Raw genomic sequence first — 13,736 nt, forward strand, 5'->3', positions numbered from 1 at the left:
TTTTGTCTTTGCTTCTGTTAATGTGGTTTATTACATTTATTGATTTTCGCATGTTGAACCACCCCTGCATCCCTGGGATGAAGCCTACTTGGTCATGGTGAATAATCTTTTTGATGTGTTGCTGAATTCGGTTTGCCATTATTTTGTTGAGGATTTTTGCATCTATGTTCATTAAGGAGATTGGCCTATAGTTCTCCTTTTTGGAGGTGTCTTTGCCTGGTTTTGGGATAAGTGTAATACTGGCTTCATAAAATGTGTTTGGCAGTTTTCCTTCCCTTTCTATTTCATGGAACAGTTTAAGGAGGGTTGGTATCAGTTCTTCTTTAAAGGTCTGATAGAATTCAGCAGAGATTCCATCAGGTCCTGGACTTTTCTTTTTGGGGAGACTCTTGATTGCTGCTTCAATTTCATTTTGTGTTATAGGTCTATTCAGGTGATTAATATCCTCTTGGTTCAGTTTTGGATGATCATATGTATCTAGAAATCTGTCCATTTCTTTAAGATTTTCAAAGTTATTTGAATATAGGTTCTCAAAGTAGTCTCTGATGATTTCCTGGACTTCCATGGTGTTTGTTGTTATCTCCCCTTTTGCATTCCTAATTCTACTAATTTGGGTTTTTTTCTCTCCTCATTTTAGTCAGGTTTGCCAGGGGTCTATCGATCTTGTTTATTTTTTCAAAGAACCAACTTTTTGTTTCATTAATTCTTTGTATGGTTTTTTTGGTTTCTATTTCGTTGATTTCAGCTCTTATTTTTATTATTTCTCTCCTTCTATTTGTTTTGGGATTTGCTTGTTCTTGTTTTTCTAGGAGTTTGAGATGTATCATTAGGTCATTGATTTGGGATCTTTCAATCTTTATAATATATGCACTCATGGCTATAAACTTTCCTCTCAAGACTGCCTTAGCTGTGTCCCATAGGTTCCGGTAGATTGTGTTTTCATTTTCATTGACTTCCAGGAACTTTTTAATTTCCTCTTTTATTTCATCGATGATCCATTCTTCATTAAGTAATGAGTTATTTAGTTTCCAGCTGTTTGCATGTTTTTTGTCTTTACTTTTGTTGTTGAGTTCTACTTTTACTGCATTGTGGTCAGATAGTATGCATGGTATTATTTCTATTTTCTTATATTTGCTGAGGCTTGCTTTGTGCCCTAGGATATGATCTATTTTGGAGAAGGTTCCATGGGCTGCTGAGAAGAATGTATACTGTGTAGAAGTTGGATGAAATGTTCTGTAGACATCTACTAGGTCCATTTGATCTATTGCATATTTTAGATCTTGGATTTCTTTATTGATTTTTTGTCTGGATGACCTATCTATTGATGATAATGGGGTGTTAAAGTCTCCCACAACCACTGTGTTGGCGTTTATATATGCTTTTAGGTCTTTCAGGATATGTTTGATGAAATTGGGTGCGTTGACATTGGGTGCATACAGATTGATGATTATTATTTCCTTTTGGTCTATTTCCCCTTTTATTAGTATGGAATGTCCTTCTTTATCTCGTTTGATCAATGTAGGTTTGAAGTCTACTTTGTCAGAGATAAGTATTGCTACTCCTGCTTGTTTTCAGGGGCCATTGGCTTGGTAAATCTTCTTCCAGCCTTTCATCCTAAGCATATGCTTATTTCTGTCAGTGAGATGAGTCTCCTGTAAGCAAGAAATTGTTGGATCTTCTTTTTTAATCCATTTTGTCAAACGGTGTCTTTTGATGGGTGAATTAAGTCCATTAACATTAAGTGTTAGTACTGATAGGTATGTGGTGATTCCTGCCATTTAGTTGTCTTATGTCTTAGTTATTTGAAGGTTTGATTGTGTGTACCTAACTTGATGTTACTCTCTACTGTCTTGCTTTTTCTTTTCCTGTGGTTTGGTGCTGCCTGCCTTTTCATGGTTAAGTTGGGTGTCACTTTCTGTGTGCAGGATCCCTTGCAAAATCTTTTGTAATGGTGGCTTTGTGGTTACATATTGTTTTAGTTTCTGCTTATCATGGAAGACTTTTATTGCTCCATCTATTTTGAATGATAGCTTTGCTGGGTAGAGTATCCTGGGGTTGAAGTTATTTTCATTCAGTGCCCAGAAGATCTCACCCCACGCTCTTCTTGCTTTTAATGTTTCTGTTGAGAAGTCTGCTGTGATTTTGATGGGTTTACCTTTGTATGTTACTTGTTTTTTCTCTCTTACAGCCTTCAATAGTCTTTCCTTAGTTTCTGAACTTGTTGTTTTAATGATGATATGTCATGGAGTAGTTCTATTTTGATCTGGTCTGTTTGGTGTCCTGGAGGCCTCTTGCATCTGTATGGGAATATCTTTCTCTAGATTTGGGAAATTTTCCGTTATTATTTTGTTGAATATATTACGCATTCCCTTCGCTTGCACCTCTTCTCCTTCTTCGATGCCCATGATTCTCAAGTTTGGTCTTTTGATGGAGTCAGTGAGTTCTTGAATTTTCTTTTCACAGGTCTTGAGTTGTTTAATTAACAATTCTTCAGTTTTTCCTTTAATTACCATTTCATCTTCAAGTTCTGAGATACTGTCTTCTGTTTGTTCTATTCTGCTGGATTGGCCTTCCGTTTTGTTTTGCAGTTCTGTTTCATTCTTTTTTCTGAGGTTTTCCATATCCTGGCAGTTTTCCTCTTTAATGTTGTCTATTTTTGTCCTGAGTTCATTTATCTGTTTATTCATTGTGTTCTCTCTTTCACTTTGGTGTTTATACAGTGCTTCTATGGTTTCCTTTATTTCTTCTTTTGCTTTTTCAAATTCTCTATTTTTGTTGTTTGGAATTTCTTGAGTGTCTCCTGTACATTTTGGTTAACCCTATCCAGTATCATCTCTATAAAATTCTCATTGAGTACTTGTAGTATGTCTTCTTTTAAATTATTCTTGTGGGCTTCATTGGGTCCTTTGGCATAGTTTATCTTCATTTTGTTGGAGTCTGGATCTGAGTTTCTGTTCTCTTCATTCCCCTCTGGTTCCTGTACTAATTTTTTGCTGTGGGGAAACTGGTTTCCCTGTTTTTTCTGTCTTCCCGTCATTGTCATTGGTGTTGTTACTGTCCCTGTACTGTGTGCAATTAAGTATTTTCTAGCTTGTAATAATAACAATGGTAATATTTAGAATGGAAGGGTGAGCTGAAATGGAAAGCAAGAAGTTAAAGAAAAGGGGAAAACAAATATACAGACAAGAGGGAGAAAGCAGAACAAGGTATCAGACAAGAGAGTTTCAAAGGTATAAGCAGGGAGTGTTAATGTACTAATCGACAGTAAGCTGAAGAGACATTAGAGAGACAGAGAGAGGATTGAAAATCAAAGATAAAAAAATAAAAAGAAGTAAATGAAAGAAATATCTATATATAAAAATGAATTAAAATAAAATGGAAAATAGAAAATAAAAAAAAAAAAAAACTTCCAAGTTTATATGCAATGCAGTTTCAGTCTTAATAATTTGGGTGTCCGTCTCAATCTGCAGTCCTGGAGTTGGTGCCTCAGATGTTGTTCTGTAGTTGTCTCATCAAAGGGGATGCATAAAGTAGAACAAAACTACACACTCTCACACACACACACACACACACACACACACACACAAAAAGCCCCGCCAAGTGTCCCAAGTTCAAATGCAATACAGTTTCAGTAAGTTTTTCAGCTTGCAGGTGTAATTCGGTTGTTCTCTCATCAAAGGTAGGGAGAAAAAGAAAAAAAAGTCTGGAGACCGTTCTGAGAGTGGTATCTGCAACTGTGGCTTGCCTGCCTGCTGCTGGCAGCCTGCTGTAGCTGGCGGCATTATTTATGCATATCTCTGGGGTGAACTTAGCACTCACCTGGTCCCACAGGCTTTGTTTGTTCAGAGTTCTCCTGTGCGGGAGCCTCTGCAACAAGCTTTCCCCTTTCCAAGCACTGGGAAAGGTGACACTGCCCCCACGTTGTCAGGCCTGCGTGTTTATTTACAGTTCATGTGGGAGGTGGGTCTTCCCCCCTCTCCTGTACAGTTTTCCTCCCACCGCCACTTTTACAGGCTTTCCTGCTCCTGCTTACTGGGCGGTGCTGCTGCTCCTGCCAGCTGCCATGTTTGTTTATAGCTCATGTGGGAAATGGGTCTTCCCTCCTCTCCTGTGGAGTTTTCCTCCCTCCACCACTCTCACAAGCTTCCCCGCTCCTGGTTGCTGGGCGCACGCCCCACTTTTGCCAGAGGCTCTCCGGCCAGCCTGGCTTGTTTATTTACAGTCCCGGGAAGGATTCCCTTCCCCCAGTCTTCAGCGCTCAGGGCACCCCACCCTCTTTCCAGTGTGTCTTAATTGTTCTTATTGCTTATTACTCAGTTTCTCTTTTTTCCCCAGGTGGAGGTCAGTCTGTCCAGGGGGCTATGCTGCTCTGGCCCAGGCTTGTCTGTGGGAGAACCGTGATACCGCGAAGCTCACCTGGTCCACATCTTCCCAGTGGGTGCCGGCCACTGGCGGCCCGGGGGCCCTCCTCGTTTCTCCATTTAATGTGAAGTGGAGATTCTCTGCGCCGGCTGGAGGTGTGGAGGGGTCAAAGTTATGCCTTTTCTCAGTGATTATGCCTGCAAAGTGTGTCTCCAGCGTCTCTCCAAGATTTCACTATAGGAGGCCCGCTTTCTGCTTCCTACCTCTAGCCGCCATCTTGGAATCCTCCCTATTTCTAGTTTTTTTAAATAAATTACCTAGTCTTAGCTATTTTGTTATCACACCACAAAAGAACTAAGACATAGGGCTAATAGTGGGCTCACAATCACATGATAGTTTTTGCAGAAAATATCAGTATTCCAACAACACTTTTACCTACAAACTTGTAGGTCTGGACTGATTTCTCCTCTTTCAGCTGCCTAAGCCAGCACAACCAGGAGCTCATGAGCACCAAGCTAAACATTTGATCCCTAGAAGCAAGTCACACTTCAGACTACACCTTTAGCCCTTGTCCCTGCTCTTGTGAATGTACACTCTTGATCTGAAATACAACTAAGGAAGGAAATGTGACTGAACCAGAATATTTAGAAGCTAGTTGAAACAACTACCCAAGTGCAGACTCCTGGTAAATCTGTCATGTCAACTTCAAAGACAAAGCTAACTTTTTCATTCATTCATTCATTCATTCACTCAGCTGTGAACTTCCTATTCAAAGGTAACACTGCCTTTTAGCTCATTTCCCTTAGGAGATCCTACCAACCCCAATCTCTTAAAAATAACTCTCTAAGGTACTTACAGCACCCTTTGTATTACTGTTATGGATTGAAATGTAGCCTTTAAATTTTTGTATGTTGAAGTCCTAAGCCCTGGTACCTCAGAATCAAACCTTATTTTGAAACAGGGTTATTGCAGATGTAATTGTTAAGAAGAGGTTGTATAGATGTAGGGTGGACTCTACTCCAATATGAAGGATGTCCTTATTTTACTTTAAAAAAAGGATAACTTGGAGATAGACACATACAGAAAGAACCCCATGTGAACATGAAGACAAAAACTATGATGATGCTTCTACCAGCCAAAGAGCACCAAATATTACTGACAAACCAGCAGAAGCTAAGGAAGAGACACGGAACAGACTCTCAAAATGAAAGGACCCCAGTGACAATTTGATCTTAGACTTCTGGTCTCCAGAACAGTGAGAAAGTACATTTCTGGTTGTACTACTTTGTTACGGCAGCCCTAGTAAACTAGTCCAGTTCCTCTTATTTCCCAAATATACTCAAAGAGGTTTGTTTGAAGTGATTATCACTGCCAGAACATCCTGGCCTTCTTCTGAAGAACAGTTCTTTCTTCTGTTTTCTTTGGAGCATTTCTATGGATCTTTTGTCATGCTATTTATAGATTTGTTTATGAGTTTATGGTCTGTCTCCTGAGAGGTAGTATGGCCTGGCAACTGGGAATCCAGCCTCAGGAGACAGATTGGGTTGAGTACCAGCCCAACAACTACCTTAGTTTCCTAATCTGTAAAATAGGAGTGACTACTCAAACTTTTCTATAAAGTTCAAATAAGAATAAGTGAAATAATGAGTGTAAAAGTATTTGGCATAAAGAATACTATGCAAATGTTAACTATTACTAAGGAGAGCAGGGACATTGTTGACTTTCTCCAACCTTGGACATTTAATGCCATTTAGAGTGCCTGGTCCATACCAGGTGTTCAATAAATCTTCATTAGGTGACTGCATATATGATTCCAGTGGATTAGTACTTCCTTCCACTAAGGTCTCTAATGAGAAAGCCCACTATGGTTTTCCCATCAATCAGAGGCTTAAAAGACACTAATTCCTTAATCAGGATGTGCCAAGAATCAATCCAGAGACACTAACACAGAAGCGCCACTTCTCTGAGCACTCAGTTACAGTAGGCACCATTTAGCCTTACACAGAATTTCTTGCTCACTTACCTATGAAGACTCACAATTTAGGCTAAGCAAGTATCAAAGACCACAAATTCATATTTTATGTACTCTTCATTTGGGAGGAGCTAGAAAAAATGTTGAAGTCTTGAGCTACTTCATTTTTTCATATATGTATAAAGATTTTATGGCTCTTTTTTGAACATTGCTACAAAATTGTCCATTCAAACTAACCTAAACATGTTTGAATATCTTTTTCCAAAAATTTCTGGCTGAGATATTATCAGTTAATTGCTTCCCATGGAAAATGGTGGCTACCATATGTAACTGGTTTTACGAGTAAAAAGTGTACATATTACCTGGTAAGAGAAAATTCAGAAAGGTAAAAAAAAATGTCTAGTTTCATCAAAGCTATTAATGTCCTTTTTCCCAGTAGAAGCCATAGAGAACCAACCTGGAGCACCCTGGCTAGCACAAATGTGAGTTAAGAAGTCTTTTGCAAAGATATAACCTCAAAAGCCTGCCTCTGAGTAATGGCTGATTGCTACATAACTTGAAGGTAAATTAATGGTGGATTACAAGCATTCACCAAACATTCCCTTCACTTCAATCTTTGTGATTGTGAGAATGATACACAAAACAGATTGATGCAATATTTGCTAGTGCACTTGCACACACACATATACACAAATACATCAGCCCCTTTGAATTATCTAGGCAAAAATGCAAAGGAAGACTGCAAAAATTGCTTTGTCTAAAGATACTTATATTCAAATGGAAAATCCACTGAACTCTGTAAATCCAAGATGCTCATAATGCTATTTGTCACAGTTCCTCCTCAAACCTCCTCTCATATCCCAGTAGTCCCTTCTCATGCTAATATTCCATCAGGATCCTGAGCTGCCAAGGCAAATCCCTTGATAGACTCCCAGCATTATCCAGTTGGCAGCTCAATTTGCTCAGCATTTGGGGCAAATAGCTGGGAGATGCAGAGAAGAGGAACACAGTGGTAACGAAAGACATATGTCCTACATGACAGGGAAATTGCTGAACCCTCTAACTGCTCCAGAGTAAAAAGGTTAAATAAGTGGAGATGAAGAAACAGCCAGAGAGGCTGAGATTGGAGGAAGAAGTTACCAAAACTAACTGTAAATAGGGCTTGGATTGCATTTAACTGTAGTATTGAAGAGCAGGTCCATCATTATTATCCTCACCTGTTGTTTGGGGTGGGGTGGGGGGATCAACAGTTGTGCACATCCTATTACATTTGACTTCATCTTGGTCTCTTAGATCATAAGACTGTTACCTGATTGTATTAGTTTCACATAGCTTTAACCAAATACCTTACAGAAACAACTTAAAGGAAGAAATATTTATTTTAGTTCACAGTTTCACAGGATTCAGTCCATGATCACTTGACCCCATGCACTTGGGCAGAACATCATGGTAGTGGAAGCATGTGGCAGAGAATGTTCTCACTTCATGGTGGTCAGGAAGCAGAGAGAGAAGAGGAAACTGGGGACCCAGTATAACCTTCAAAGGCACCCTCCCAGTGTCCTTCTTCCTCCAGCTAGGCTCCATTCCCAAAGTTTCCAAAGCCTCCCAACACAGCTGGAGATCAATACATGAGCAAACTCCCCTGAAATAGTTTCCTACAGGAGGCCCATGCTGTGGGGGCAGAGGAGCAAGTATAAGAAAGCTATAGTAATATACTATGTGACTGGAGCCAATCAGGATGAGGGCTCAGGAAGTAGGAGTTGGACTAATATTTATGTGGCACCTATAAATACTATAAAGTCTCCTAAGCATGTTACCTCATCACTTTATTCCATATGTATACAACAACAGACAACATTTTGTCCCTATTTTAGGTATAACAGACTTGAGATCCTACTAGAATAGTACAGGCTCGGACTGAGATCTTTAGAAAGAAGAAGGAACATCTTGCTGATCTGTGAAACTCTAAGTAAGTGATGCCTACATGTGGAAAACTGTACAGGTTAAAACCACAAACGTGAACAGACTGTTTTTAAAGGTATCCATTTGGCCATTGACCTGAGCAGTAAGTTCTATATGGGTTTTTCTATTATATGTCAATACTATCCTTTCTCACATTTGACACATTTGTTTAAAATATAATTTGTCAAAAAAGGTGCCAAGACAATTCAATGGGGCAAAAAAACTTCTTTTCAAAAAGTATCACTGAGACAAATGGATATTCACATGCAAAAAAATGATGGTAGGCCCTTATTTCACTACATGTATAAAAATTAACTATAATCATAGGCCTAAAAATAATAGGTATACCTGTAAACCTTTGAGAAGAATACATAGGGGTAAGTCTTCATTACCTTGGATTAAGCATTTTTCTCAGATATGACACATACAGCACAAGTGAAAAAAAGAAAAATAAATTGGACTTTACCAAAATTAAAAACTTTTGTACCTCAAAGAACATCTTCAAAAACTGAAAAGAAAACCCATAGAATTGAAGAATTTTCATAACTCGTGTATCTTATAAGGGACTTATAGCTAGAATATATAAAGAATTGTTACAACTGAATGATTAAAAATAAATAACCCAATCACAAAATGGACAACAGATTTGATGTGAGTAGACATTTCTTCAAAGAAAATACATAAATAATTACTGATCACATGAAAAAAATGGTCAATATTAAGGAAATTCAAATCAAACCCAAAATGAGATACTGCTATGATGACAAAAATTAGAAAGACAGATAACAGCAAGTATTAGTGAGGATATGGAGAATTGAAATCCTCATTTATTACTAGTGAGATTATAAGATGGTCTGACTATTTTGGAAAACAGTTTGGTATTTCCTCAAATTGGTAGACAGATTTAGCATGTGACTGAGCCATTCTATTCCTAGCTATATACCCAAGAGATATAAAAGCATGCATCCACATAAACATTTGTAAAAGAACCAACATACTGTATGATTTCACATACAAATCCACAGAGGCAGAAAATAGATTAGTGGTTTACAGGGATGGGGGTGGGGGAGGGCAGCAAAGAGCCAGTGTGGAACAGCAATATGTACAAGTGTTCGTGGTTATTGAAACATTCTGGAATTAGGTAGTGGTGATGGCTGCACAATTCTGAATTGCTAAAAAGAAAAACACTGAGTTTTACATTTCAGAAGACTGAATTTTATGGTATGTATGGTTCGACAAGTTGTTATTATAAAAACTAGCCTGTTTCCAAAAGAAATTAAGGCTACAAATATTTCACAATTATTCATGGATCAAATGTTTTTTGTCAAGTATTTGCATTCATGGTCATATCATTTTTATGTTTCACTGATTTCCCAGATGAAGACTGAGCTAATCAACTTTCCACCACTGTGACAAAATAATCTAATCAACCTAAAAGAAGGAAAAGTTTATTTTGGCTCACAGTTTCAGAGGTTCATAGCTCTGTCACTTTGGGCCTATGGCAGCACAGTGCATCATGGGTAGGAGTATGTAGCAGAGAAAGCTCCTCCCCTCATGGCAGTCAGGAAGCAAAAGAGTGAGAAAGAGGATTCAAACTATAAAAAAGACTTAAAACCTACTACAAAAATCTGAAAATTAAAAAAGGTAATAAAAACTAATGAAGCTAGGTTTTAATCAAAACACAACTTAGAATTTTCAGTAGGTGAACTCTAATAACAACTTTGTTTTTAGTTATGCCTCTTTCTTTCTGTCTCTTCCTTCTCTCCTTCCCTCTTTATACAGTTTTGAAAGACCAAATAGGAATCAATACATTTATTGGCAGAAGAGAGGCAAGACAAATTGTTGGGTGGGTAGGTGGATGGATGGATACATGAACAAGGAAAGAAAAGAAAGGAGAAAGGTGAGATATTAACAAACTGCAAGGATCCTTGAATGGATAGAGGTGCAGACAGAATAGAAGTCATGTTTGGCAAAGGGGAGTCCTAAAACTCACCTATTTTTCCTGTGTTTTATATAGGCCTAGATGACATTTCTATGTTTCAGCACCCATCTTAGCCACCCAAATTTATTGTCTAAATGATTAGCAGTTGCTAGACAATAACCATGTGTATTTCCCCTGCTCAGAAAGTATAAGACCACAGATACAAATCACCATTTAGGGGGAATCTCAAGTAGGAAACTGGGAAGAGATGGGAACCCCCTCATCCCTCATCTGGTAACAAAAGGAGAGGAAAGTAGAGAGCTCTTGGAGAGAAAGTAGCAAGTTGGTTTTAGCACTGTTGTCCAAGGGCTTCTGGTTTCTGGATTTGCCCTACCTACATCTCTGCCTAGGTATGCCAGAAGTCCCAACAACTACTACAGGATTACAAAAGCAAACAAAGATGGAATGTGCCTTTAGCGAATGCTGTTGGTACCTATCCTACCTTACTGCTTAGTACACCCAAATTCCAGGGACAGTGGATATTGGTTGATAACAAACCACAGCTATCCCCTTCTCTGAAGAATTACCATTTGAGAATTCAGGAATAGGAAGGGAACAAGAAGGAAGGGGGGATAAGATAGGATTACTGGAGGGGTGAATATGATCAAAGTATACTATATGCATATATGAAAACATCACAATAAAACCCATTATTTTGTACAATTAATATATGTTAATAAAATTGCCCTCAACCAAATTAGAAACACCTCATCCAGGAGGCCTTGGCAATGACGCCCCCAACTGAGAGGCTGAGCTCAGCCAATGATTAACTGGCCAAAAATGAACTAACTGAGAGGTACAAAGGCCAATCTCATACTTCAATGCAGTACCAACTTTGTGATCAATTTTGTTTCAGAAGTTTTTTCATAGGACAGAGCTAATGCTAGTCTCCAGGTTTCCCTGCTTTATCCTGCTTTCCTTAGTCTACTTTTCCCCAAGAAATTATTCATGCAAGAATTCAGATGCAGGCTCTTCTAGGGAAACCAACTATGATACTGTGAAATACACATTTGGCCTTCATTTCATATCGTGACACACAAGTCCTAAAATCCTAGGAATCCCCAAAGTGCCTTTTATATGCTAATCATTGGCTTATGGCTGGTAGACCCTAGGTGGTTTCAGGATGGGGGCTGGTCACAGGAAAGATCAAAGCATTGATTAAATAATGGCTATTTCCCAGTCCATCCCCCCATCATTTAGGGAGAGGAGAGAGTATGAAAGTTAAGTTGATTACCAATGGCATTTCTCTGTAATGAAGCTTTCATAAAACTCCAAGAGGACTAGGTTGGGGGGGAGGCAGGCTCCCAAATAGCTAAACTTGTTAACGGCAATCATTGTTCTCAGAAGATCTTGGTCTTTGTGCTCCAAATGGAAAAATCCAAGCAGAACACATGGATGTGGTAAGGTAGAATAGCTTTATTGAGGGAAGGAGAGTCACCCATTCTGCCAGGTGAGAAAAGAGAAGAAGAAGGACCAGGACCGGGGTCTCTTGATAGGTTGTTTTTATACCACCTTGATCTTGGAAGTGGGGAGACATTATGTCATCGCCTGGTTCCTCTCACCAGTGGGCTAGGGCGAGGAGCTTTTGAGCCAAGAGGGAGAGCAGTCCCAGACTATCCCTATCCTAGCCTTCCTCAAACTTCCCTTGAGGGACAATATTCCAAAAATTCTTTTTGGGGGGTTACTGAAGAGGGGTGCTTCCAGCTGACAAAATGTTGCAGACCCTACCTATCAGGAATGTTGCCCCTTTCCTATCGCTGTTCCCAGGGACTTGAACAGTGTTATTTGCTGTGTGAATCTTTGTCCAGCCTGATCAAGACTGCTCATGGGCATCTCATCCACCTCCAGAAGTTGACAGTCCTGTCGTGTTATGGTTTGGGTTTTAAAGGCTTTTATCCTGGAAGAGATAAATCTGGTTTAGAAGGCATGACCTGAACATCAATAATGATAGCAGCATCAGAAGGCACTTCCTGTCAGGTGTGGCAGGAAGGATAAATTAATTTTGAAAGGTGACAGAAAGTTTTATGGTTACTTTGTCTATAGGTGTTTATACCTGTAGCTATTTTTAATTCTTAAATGGCCCTTTATTTTGGACTGTTATTATAGTGGACAGTTAAAGGCTGACTACATTAGGGGCCAGGTATACCCAGGGCAGGTATTAGTCGAATTAGAGAGTTAATGAGTTAGTTCTGTACAAGAAAAAGACTCACAGTGTCCTTAAGCAAAAATTAGATACCACTGAAAGTCATATTGCCTTTGTTTAAACAGAAGGCCTTGACCAAAGACATGAATTTGCCTTTTGCAGAAGCCTACAAGGCTTAAATATTAGAGCACATGCATAAGAGCCCCTTTTTAAAATCTCTCAGCTTTGGTTACTTTTAGAAGTGTGGCATAATTGACTCTATCTGTATCTAGAGAAGTCCCCTCATTTGTGCAGTCTTTTTGAACTGTCTTGTGTAGCTGAATGCCACTTGTTTGTCTGAGAAGTTGGGGGACTCTGACCTCTCAGGGGTCATGTACTCTTAAACTTTTTCTGAATAGTCGTTCTGAAGAGTTTGCCAATTTGGCAAGTTGCACCGAAGTAACGTTGGCTGATACAAACCCATCATTTGTGGTTGAAGTCAGCTTGTAAACTGAGAAAAATGGGAGAATATGTATAATTTTTAATAATAAACCAATTAAGATTAATGTCTTAAATAATTAGATACAGAAACAGAGATAAGGGAGCAAGCATATTATTACATCTGGAGGGTGAGCTTTTGTTTGGTTTTGGTAAAATTTTGTATCAGCCTACAGCACCGAAAGATCTTGATAGGTATTTTGATAAAACAGAAACCCATTTTTAAATACACATTGGTACCTTCAATTTTGACCTTAGAAAACTTTTAGGCAAACTTTAAATTACTAACTTTTAAGCTTTAAGACATAAATTTGTATATTGAAATAACCTCTGTAAAAACCCAAATTTAGATAAGAGTTTTAAATAAAACTCTTAGCAAACTTATACCTTAAAAGACTTAGGAAGAAAATTAAATTAAACCATCTTTTAATAACAGCAATCTATGAGAACACATTGGTCAATAAATCTAATTATAAAAGAGTTAAATATAAATTACACTCATGATAGGATGAAATAGAGATTATTGTTTATAAAAAACATTTTTTTAGTCCTTAGGCAGAGAATAATTAGGCCTGACTGGGATTAGAACCTTTGAGATAGTCATGCACATTAACTTTATAAAAGCAGTTTGAGAACCATACTGAAGACAGCTAAACACACACACACACGTGTGTCTTGATCTAGGCACTCCAAAAAATATAAACACGCATAATGAGCTCAAAAAGTAAAAATTAAGTGGCCACAATTGGTAGTAGAAAAAGACATACAGAGAAAACACACAATGACACATAAAGCAATTACATTAATTTAGAGTATACTCTTAAACCATTTCTTGGTCA

This window comes from Castor canadensis, chromosome X, assembly GCF_047511655.1.
Source record: "Castor canadensis chromosome X, mCasCan1.hap1v2, whole genome shotgun sequence".
Lineage (NCBI taxonomy): Eukaryota > Metazoa > Chordata > Mammalia > Rodentia > Castoridae > Castor > Castor canadensis.